The sequence below is a fragment of the Pseudophryne corroboree genome, chromosome 7 (assembly GCF_028390025.1).
Source record: "Pseudophryne corroboree isolate aPseCor3 chromosome 7, aPseCor3.hap2, whole genome shotgun sequence".
NCBI lineage: Eukaryota > Metazoa > Chordata > Amphibia > Anura > Myobatrachidae > Pseudophryne > Pseudophryne corroboree.
In genome coordinates, this window is record NC_086450.1 from 152,398,537 (window position 1) to 152,409,289 (window position 10,753).

Genomic DNA, 10,753 nt, shown 5'->3' on the forward strand with positions numbered 1-10,753 from the left:
TCAGTCCAAAAAACTAAACATGTACAGACAGATTTGGGAAACAAAAAATAATATAAATAAACATACCTGAAATAATCACGCACAATTTTTGCCCTTACGGCATGACCACGGCAGTTCACACTCCCCCCATGGAATGGCCGGCCAACCCTTAGCTCCTCATCCGGCAATTCCTCCATGTGGGGAAGCTCTACATGACTCCTTACAGCGATGTTATGGAGTATAGCCCACAGGACCACAATTTTACTTACCATCTCCGGCGATTACATTATGTCGCCACCAATGCTGTGGAGCACAAGAAAATGCCCTTTAAGAACACCAATCGTGCGCTCCACCAGCTGTCTAGTGGCAGTAAGTGCGGAGTTAAATTCCGACTGTGGTCCTGGCCTGGGTTTACTGTAAGGAGTCATGAGCCAGGGGGTGCAAGGATATCCACGGTCTCCTGTTTTAGAATATGAGAAGAGAAAAAGGATAAAAGCAACATTAAAGAATGTAATTCAAACAATATGACTGTTCCAAAAAAACAAACAAAAAAAACTCACTCAATAGCCACATGTCTTGGCCTTCCATCGTTCTTAATCTTTGCCATATCCCTGATTGTCGAATGACATGGTCATCATGGGAGTTCCCTGGGAACTTAGCATTCAGGGACAGGATCTGGAGGGATGGGCCACAAACAACCATTACATTCAGAGAATGAAACAGTTTCCTGTTTCTATAGATTTCTTCATTATGTCTTGGCACAACAATGGCAACATGTGTCCCATCCACAAGCCCAATAACATGTGGGTAGCGACTACCCCCTTCCTGAAATTGCCGCTTCACCACAGCCAGGGCACCAGCATCCAAAGGCATTGTGATAAATTGCTTCACTCGCCGTATGAAAGCTTGGCTGACACGCCGCAGGACCTTACTGAACTGGCCCTGCGACATGCCAACCAGGTCCCCAACTACATGTTGGTATGACCCAGTGGCCAAAAAATGTAACACAGCAAGGAATTGTGTCAATGCTGGTATTGCTGTAGGATACCTAATGGATTGTTCCAGATCACTCTCAATTATGGAGAGAGTGTCTAGGATTAGATGAGCTGGCAGCCGTTATCTGCGCAATACCACATTATCAGGCATCCCAAAAAGGGTGACACGGTACGGACAATTGGTGGCCTTGCACGCCTCTGTTGCCTTGGAGGATGAGGAGCCGGTTGGGGTTGGAGGGCTTGCGCAGGTTGGGGTGGGAGTGCTTCCGCAGGTTGGGGAGGGAGGGCTTCCACTGCCACATATATGGACATCACCAACTTCAAATGAAGGTAAGAATCATTAAAACACACAATCAATTAACAACACACATTGCCAAAAATAAAACAAAAGTGAATGGGTGTTCAAACACTTACTGCAGGAGCGTACTCCATATCTTCATGATGAAAATACGGAACAAGAAACAAAAAAAAACCCATTAAGCCACAGTTAGCTACGTAGCTACAACATAGTTTACCATCACAAATAAGAATTTTTAAAAAAATACAAACATACCCATATAATTACTGCAACAAGATATGAATTACCTACTAAGTATGGAATACTAAAAAAACAAAACAAAAAAAATATATATAAAACAAAAGGAGTAAGATAATAGGCCACTTACCTGCTCAGAAAATGAATGGACACTTGTGTCCCTAACTGAAAAAAAAATGGCCTACTTCGGCACAAAAGAAATATTCCAGTCACAAAACAATAGAGCCACCTACAAGAGAGAGCAAAGGCCAATGAGAATAGCAACACACACACTGTCACCACTCCAACACCATGCCACCCACGGACAGGCCACCTACCTGCTCAGAAAATGAATGGACAATTGTGTCCCAAACTGAAAAAAAATGGCCTACTTCGGCACAAAAGAAATATTCCAGTCACAGAACAATAGAGCCACCTACAAGAGAGAGCAAAGGCCAATGAGAATAGCAACACACACACTGTCAACACTCCAACACCATTCCACCCAGGGACAGACCACTTACCTGCTCAGAAAATGAATGTACAATTGTGTCCCAAACTGAAAAAAAAATGGCCTACTTCGGCACAAAAGAAATATTCCAGTCACAAAACAATAGAGTCACTTACAAGAGAGAGCAAAGGCCAATGAGAATAGCAACACACACACTGTCACCACTCCAACACCATGCCACCCAGGGACAGGCCACTTACCTGCTCAGAACATAAATGGACAATTGTGTCCCAAACTGAAAAAAATGGCCTACTACGGCACAAAAGAAATATTCCAGTCACAAAACAATAGAGCCACCTACAAGAGAGAGCAAAGGCCAATGAGAATAGCAACACACACACTGTCACCACTCCAACACCATGCCACCCAGGGACAGACCACTTACCTGCTCAGAAAATGAATGGACAATTGTGTCCCAAACTGAGAAAAAAAATGGCCTACTTCGGCACAAAAGAAATATTCCATTCACAAAACAATAGAGCCACCTACAAGAGGGAGCAAAGGCCAATGAGAATAGCAACACACACACTGTCACAACGCCAACACCATGCCACCCAGGGACAGACCACTTACCTGCTCAGAAAATGAATGGACAATTGTGTACCAAACTGAAAAAAAATGGCCTACTTCGGCACAAAATAAATATTCCAGTCTCAAAACAATAGAGCCACCTACAAAAGAGAGCAAAGGCCAATGAGAATATCAACACACACACTGTCACCCCTAGAACGGGCACACTGCAAATTACATGTTACATAACTATTAGATAATACATGTAAACACAGAGAATAAATTAAACATAAAACACCATACAAAATGAACAAATTTTAAACCACTACAAAGGAGCATTGCACACCCATACATACTCTGTTTTGTAATATACTAATTTCAAAACAATACAAAAGTTGTGTTAAATACGCCAACCGCAACACAACAGTAAGAAATTTGCAAGCTACCAAACGCACATTTTTATGCAATATACTACATTAATAACTCACTCAGAAATGTGTTATGCACCACGTCCACCTTGCTTCTGTATTTTTCACCATACACCCACACACAGGCTGCATACAAGGCGTTTAAATAGCCAGTACATCAATTACTGGACCTATTTGCATAATTGACACCTGTGCGAATTACCGCACTGGAAATCACAGCTATACATCGCAAGACTGCTGTGCAAACACACATGCCACCAGCAACATGGCTACACGTGAGCAGATGGCTGCAGAGATGGACATGGTGCAGCAGCAGATGTCCGCATTGACAGCTAGGCACCTAGTACTGTGGAGACAGATGCTGCAAGCTGCCAGTGCGGATGTTGAAATAGCAGGACCCAGTACTGTTGAAACCCCATCTTCTGAGTTAGGTGTGAATCCCCTGCCAGACACATATACTGGGGAAACTGAGGGCGATTCTGGACTACCATCTCAAACCTAAAGTACACAACCAGCTAGTAAAAAGGAAGATGATGAGGAGGGACAGGACGATAGCTCACAGGCTACATCCAAAAAACATAGAAGACAGCCCACCTTCACTAAGAGGGAGTTACGTGTTTTGGTCACACAGGCCATGGAAAAAATTCATAGAGGCAGCAAAAACATGGGTGCTGCAAACAAAGATCGCATCTGGAGGGACATTACTGATTCTGTTAATGAAGTCGCTCAATTGTCCGCACCTCACAGGAAGTTAGAAGACGGTAAGTGTATATTGACACACCATTTTCTGTCCTAATTATTATTACAAACTTAGCTAGATGTGATGTTGCCTATAGCAACCAAATACATAGCATGTGTACTATCAAGAAAAATAGGTATTCTTAACTTTTATGTCCCTTACCCCTAATTCTACTCACATATGTAGTTGGGCCGACTTCAAATCCCGCCTGAAGGGCAAGAGGTCTGCGGAGTGGAATGCCTCGAGGGCAACAGGGGGAGGTCCAGCTGCCACTGTGGAATACACAGATCTTGAGGAGCTGGCAATGGACTGTGTGAGCTACGAGGAGGCGGGTGGGGTGTCTCATATGGACACGGACCTGCCTGAAATAGTCTACATGACTTGCCAGGTAAGTTTACACACATATTCCTAAAATTCTAATTTTGTGGTTACAAAAGTCTAATGTTGATTTTTTTCTTCCCTTTTTCCACTCATTCCTCTATTTGCTTTTAACATAACAGCACAGGTGGGTGAGCAGGTAGAGTCAGAGGATGGTTATGTGGCTGAGGCTGAGGTGGGGGGACCTAATGTCTCTGCCAGTGTGGGACCACAGATTCCATCGGTCCAGATTCCAACTGCCCCCCCCCCCCCCACCTAACCCTCTGCTATCCCGGACATCCTGTCTCAAATTGCCAGGTATGGTGAGAGCCTGAATAATTTTCAGGACAGGATGATCCGGGAGGTAAGCCAGATACCTGTCTGGCTCACTGAGCACAGAACCAGTGTGGAGCAAAGTGTAGCTCAACTCTGCCAAGGTCTGGCAGAGATCAGGCAGGGCCAAGACCAACACACCTCCTCGTTCCAACAAATTGCATATTCCATTCTGCAAGGGCTCCAGGACATTGCTGGCTGCCTTGCCCACAGTGGCAGAGAGCCAGCCACATCTGCTCCCTCCCCTCCCTCTGCCCAGGAAGAACATCCCACTGGGCAGGGCCTTCGAAGGTCACTTCGCAGACCGAGCCGTGAAGAACAACATCAGGCGGGGAAAAAGAAGAGAAAGTGATGTCTCTCCAGATGCCCAGCACCCATGTTTGACATGTTGCCTCTATGTTTTTTTTTTTTTTTTTTGGCTTGTGTGGCCAGAATTTACAACTCCCTCAAGGTGAAAGGGGGTTGTGTTATTTTTGGATTTGTAGCCTGTGAGTTATTTTCCTATACACTTGAGCCATCTTTCTCTTCCTAGCGTGCTGTGTATGTTAGGGTTGGTGTATTGGGTCCAGAATCTACCTCAGTTCCCTAAAAGTATCGTCTGGCTGGGGGTTCACAACATATTATTAGTAAATATTATACTTCATATTTTGCCAGTAGATGGGGTTACCATAGTACTGGGTTCTGCTATGTCAAATTTGCCACTGGCAGCTGCTTGTTGCTATGTCCAACTTTGTATGTCATGCTCATTTGTAGCCATGTTGTGTTGCTGCTTTACTTTATTTATTGATGTTAAAAAAAAATTAAAACACTTGTTTGTGTGTTTTATTAAAGGTTATGCACTCTTGAAAACTGTGCACTGTAAACTTTAACATGGCATATTTACATTTGTGGATCAAGGGAACAAATAGAATATCATTACAAACATTGAATATTATAATGTTAAAAATGTATGCTTTGCACAACACTTAACTGGGCATATAAAACAAAAAAAACTTGGAATTGAACTTGGGTTACTAGGGGCAACATGGCATAGTATTAGATATGGACACATATTCAAAAAAAAAAAGTGTTAGTAAGTAACATTAAGTGTAGGCTGCATTATGTCGCTCATGTTATTTGGTATGTACAAAGGAAGATGTCTATGTCGAGAACATTTAGCTGATGTAGTTTATAAGTTGGTTTATTCACACTTGATTAAATTGCAAAGTATTCAGCAAATAATTTAAACATGCAGTTAACATCAAAGTATTTTACCAAATAATTTAAAGACCTGGTAAATGTAAATTTGTTATGTGGGCATACAATTGCTGTTTGGAGTCATTTGTAACTGCAGTGTTTGGCAAGTAATTGCTCAACAGGTGAATTCATTTGCTAATTAATTGCTAAATAGGGCAGACACACTTGTAACAATACTTCACAAGTGCTGAGTAGCTGCAGACTTACTCCTCGGCTGCGTTAAGATAGCAAACATTTGTTATGTACTTTTTACCATCAGATACGCATTTCTGCTCAAAACACGCCTACTGCAGGTTGCATACTCCCACACTAGCCGACCACTTTCACGCCCATTTCGTTAGATAGCGAAGCCGACCCTCTGCCACGCCTCCGTCACTCCCTGTTTTCGGTGATGTAGTACGAGCTGAATTTCAGTTAGTAATTTTGCACAAGCTTCGTATCGCTGCCTTTGCGCACGCGCATTTCTACTTTTGCGCATGCGCAGTTTGCGTATTTTTGCCGTTTGCGATGCGATGAACTGCTGCGATCAACTCGGAATGAGGGCCTATGTCTTTTACATACCCTAACTTGGCATTATGAACATTGGAGGAAAGTGTTGGTTGAAATGGCTATGACCTTAAGCATTGATAAAGAAAACACATCCTTGTTATTTAGCAGGATCCAACTGGGCACCCATATTAATGATGCTGAACTAATAACATTAAAATTAATGGTAATGCTTCATTATTGTAAAATCAGATAAGCACATGAATTTCATGCAAGCCTGTGTTGTATGATGATAATCTTCCCATCTATTTGTGTAGATTAATTAACTAAAGGATTACCACCTCAAATTATGTGAAAATCCTGTTTGCTGTACATGTCTACGGACAAAAGAAAGAACACATTAGTAAAATAAAATGTGTTTGGGCAAAGAATTAAGGGTTACAAAGCTAGATAACATTTTCTCCTACAAAGGAAGAATAATTATGCATACAATGTAGTCATACTAATTTCAAGCTGAATGTCAGCCATACAGTATACAAAAGATCTTGGAATCTTGAAAACAAATGAATCTTAGGACTGTAGAAGCCTGCAGCATTGTGTGTAAATGTCCTTAAAATCATAAGGGAAAAGTATGTAAAAGCATTAATGAGTGCATGGGTATTATTAAGTGAACAGTGCATTTGGCATATGCTGATAATGTATACAGCGCAGAAACATTAATTTAATACTGCAGCTCATTGTAAGTCAGTATTGTTTTATTCAGATGTACTGTAGGCCAGCAAGACTTGAATCAAAATAACTTTTATTCTCCTGAAAGTAAAGAGAATATTTAAAACTTGATGCTCAGACAATGGTTTCAATCAGCGTTTGTCCCAACCAAGGGGTAAATTTACTAAGCGGCTGCAAATCACTGGCAAATTGATGCACCAAACCACTGAATTTACTATTGTGTGACTTGATGGGGTTTTGTAAACCACTGTTAATGCCCATCTGTTTTGTGGTGGTTTTGTATTTTTTTTTTTTTATTGGATTTTAACAAAACCACCAAATAACTACCATAAAACCACTTTAAACCCCTACAGTAAAACCTCTGCATCTATGTAGCCAATCAAAAGAAGAGGTATCACATTACACTTATAATGCAGGCAATCATTAAGCAGCTACTAAGAAGGGCAAATACTTAGCATTGATAACACAGGCCTGCAAAATTAGGGTCATTTAAAATTGTCTACAATTTGATGACTGATTCTTATGGTTTTTGGCATGCTAATCTCAAATAGTATGACAGACAAATTTGTCTATCACGCAAGGTTTATTTCACAAAGTGAATGCGGAAATATTGGGAAATAGCATAATACATATCCTGGTTGAACCATATTTATAAAAAAAAATTAAAAGTAGTTTTATGCACAAAATTATTAATATAAATACATTCTAATGTTGTAAAAAACATTAAAAATAGCTCAATGCATGTTTACAAGTCCTTATACCGCCTGTACTTTCCTGCTCAAAGCTCCTTTTGGTACTTTTTCTTTTGAAGACAGCTTGCGGCTCTTCTTTGTGCAGCATCCATCAATAGTCCGCAATCATGTTGACGTTCCACCTACCCTGGTATCTAAGTGGTGTGTTGCACACACCCCCTTCCCTTCCCCCATGTCCATAGGTTCCCATTATAAGATAACTTCCCAGCCCCCATTGGCACTAGACTCCCCAAAAGACTCCCCAATATAAATTCTAATAATACCGATGTATCCAATTACATCTAGCCTCCCTGCATGTTAACCAGACCTTCTAGTCCCGTCATGCTGTGGCGTGACTTGGTAGCTCCGATCGTCTTTACCTGCGACTTTTTCCATTAAAATGCATCTTATTGGCAAAATGATGTCAATAGGATGCACAAGCATGATTATGCTGATTAAAATTATATGCAGCATGCCTATATTCTGTATGTGATCATGGCTGTATCTGCATATGGCATGCTGTGCTACAGTGTGTTCCTAGAAAACGCTGTAACCTACCATTTTGTATGCACATACAGCCGCAGATGCACACAGAATAGGCATGCCACATATATTTTTAAAATTCACCCAAAAATGAGTTTTAGTCACAAACAGATGCCATAATGAATTAACGAGACTACACTGATTCATTTAATTTAATGCAACACTTGTATATGTATGTGCAACTGAGTCTCAATCTTTATACAAAGTGCTATGATGCAGAGGCAACAGCTTTTTTTAATGCCAAGTTCTGTTGTGTATCGTATGCAGATTCAGTCACACACTGATCTTTAAGTGCAAAAATGGTTTGACAGGAATCCGGGCGCAAAATTATCAGTGTAGGCCCAATCAAATGTCAAATACCTGCCCAAATCAGGTTAAACATTACGTACAATACAAGAATGAAACAATACAACAAAGGCAACACTATAAAAGTCAAACCAATAAGTCCACTGGTTCACAAGTGAAAAATCCTCTTGTATGTCCTCTTAAAATAGGGACAACATATAGGGACAACATATAGAAGCGTGGCTGTATGGAAAGGGGCATGGCCACATAATAGTACCAATTCACATAACACAACACAGTAGTGTCTGTTATTTACATTACACCACACAGTAGTACCCCTTACACACATTACACCACAGTAGGGGGTCATTATACAAATTACTCCACAGTAAAGGCCCAGATACAGAGTTTGCCAGGTAGAGTACACATTATGCCAGGTAGAGCCCCAGATAGACATTATGCCAGGTAGAATCACTGATACGCATTATGGCAGTTAGAGAACACATTATGCCAGATAGAGCCCCTGATATACATTATACCATGTAGTGCCCACATTATGACAGGTAAAGCCCTTGATACACATTATGCGAGGTAGAGCCCTTGTTACACATTATGCCAGGTAGAGGATACATTATGCCAGGTGGAGCCCCTGATACACATTATGCCAGGTAGAGCCCCTAATACACATTATGCAGGTAGAGCCCATATTATGCCAGGTAGAGCCCACATTATTTATAAAATGTTGGTCACAGTGCGACAAAATCAGGCTCACTTCTTATTGCTACAGTGGCTTGCAACATAGGAGGCACTTTTCTATCTCATGCACAGATTCATATATCTCTATATGTGTTGATATTTAACATAGCAGCTGTTATTCTATGTAGTAGCTGTTAATTTATGTAGATTTACAATTCTGTGCATTTGCAGCCATGATGAATAATTATCAATCTTACTAACAGGTTTGTGATAGTTAGTTATTTTTTTTTTGCGCATCTAAATTTACTGACCCTGTGTATTTGGACAGCATTACTTCTTAGTGTACAAACCAAATAAGGCAAGATTGCCACTTTCTGTTCATTGAATGTAAATATATGTTTGTGTGTCCAATAAGATCCCCACTTAGCAAATAGACCTCTAGTATGTGCAGGTGACTCATACAGGGGACATAACGACCAGTTTTATCTATAGCAGGTTAAAATAATTATTCTGCACTTTTCAGACCATTGAGTCAGTTCTGGGTCTCTTTTCTTGAAACTGTTGTACCAGAACAATTTTTTCTGCTTTTATAACAAATTCATACTGTGCATTTTAGACTGTACCACTCAATTTGGTCAGGTCACCAAATCTTTATTGTACACCAATAGTATCACACAATTAAGCATACCTCACACTTTTATAAATGAGGTGTTAATAAACACCTATTTATTGCGAGCAAATGTTCACCCAGCAGACATACTTATGGATTACCAAGTAAATATCAAGTGTGTATCTTTCCATTAACACTGCTGGGTTGAGCTCCCCTTACAGGACCTTAGCACCGAATATTTCATCCATGACCAACTCAGTGGACTCTCACCAGCGATTCATTGGGATATGACTTGAACCCAGGGCTATTTCTCCTTACCTGTATCTAATGCTGGCAGCAGATCCATTCTTGTTTTTTTCCTCCTGTTCTACCTACCATTCTTGCTCTCCCCACCCTTCTACTAGGTGAACTCTCATCAGCAATCCCAGAGGTAGGGGTTATCTTTCTACTATCATACCACACTGTCAACCCCCGACCCCCTTCCGATCTTGGAAGAAAAGCAGTGTTGGGCTTGGTTAGTACTTGGATGGGAGACCTCCTGGGAAGACCCAGTTTAGTAGAAATTAGGACCATTGGCATACTTTGTGCCTAACATTGACAGCAGATTCACTATTTATGCTTGTTTCCACCTTTTTATCTATCTGCTTAGTAATAGATGCTATTGAATCTTTCTCTGTTATTTTGGTGTGTGTATTAACAGGATCTTTTTACAGACAGTCCTATACAACCAATTTTTATATTTATTAAACCTGCATAACCCTACTATGTGATATCCATTCCAACTATACCCATGAGTTGGTAATAGACCAGATACTGTAGGTCTTGATTGTAATACATGTCTACTTGGTCCAAATGATTCAAAACAAACTGATATAAACCTTTGATATCAGTACGACCTGACGGACCTTAGACTTAAAAAGTTTTAATCTATATGTGTTGTCTTGTTTTGATGTTTGTTTGTCCTATTGGATACACCTTAATAATCTATTTTAAAGGATACCTAATAAAGCATATTGATTTTAATCTTACACATGACCTAACGACTTATAACTACAGTAGTTTCAAGAGTGC

The 10,753-nt window shown here is 40.6% G+C and overlaps 1 pseudogene; it reads left to right on the forward strand.

The window, feature by feature from the left end:
- Positions 1–10,125: 10,125 nt before the first annotated feature.
- On the forward strand, positions 10,126–10,245 carry LOC134946033 (5S ribosomal RNA; annotated as a pseudogene).
- The last annotated feature ends 508 nt before the right edge of the window (positions 10,246–10,753 follow it).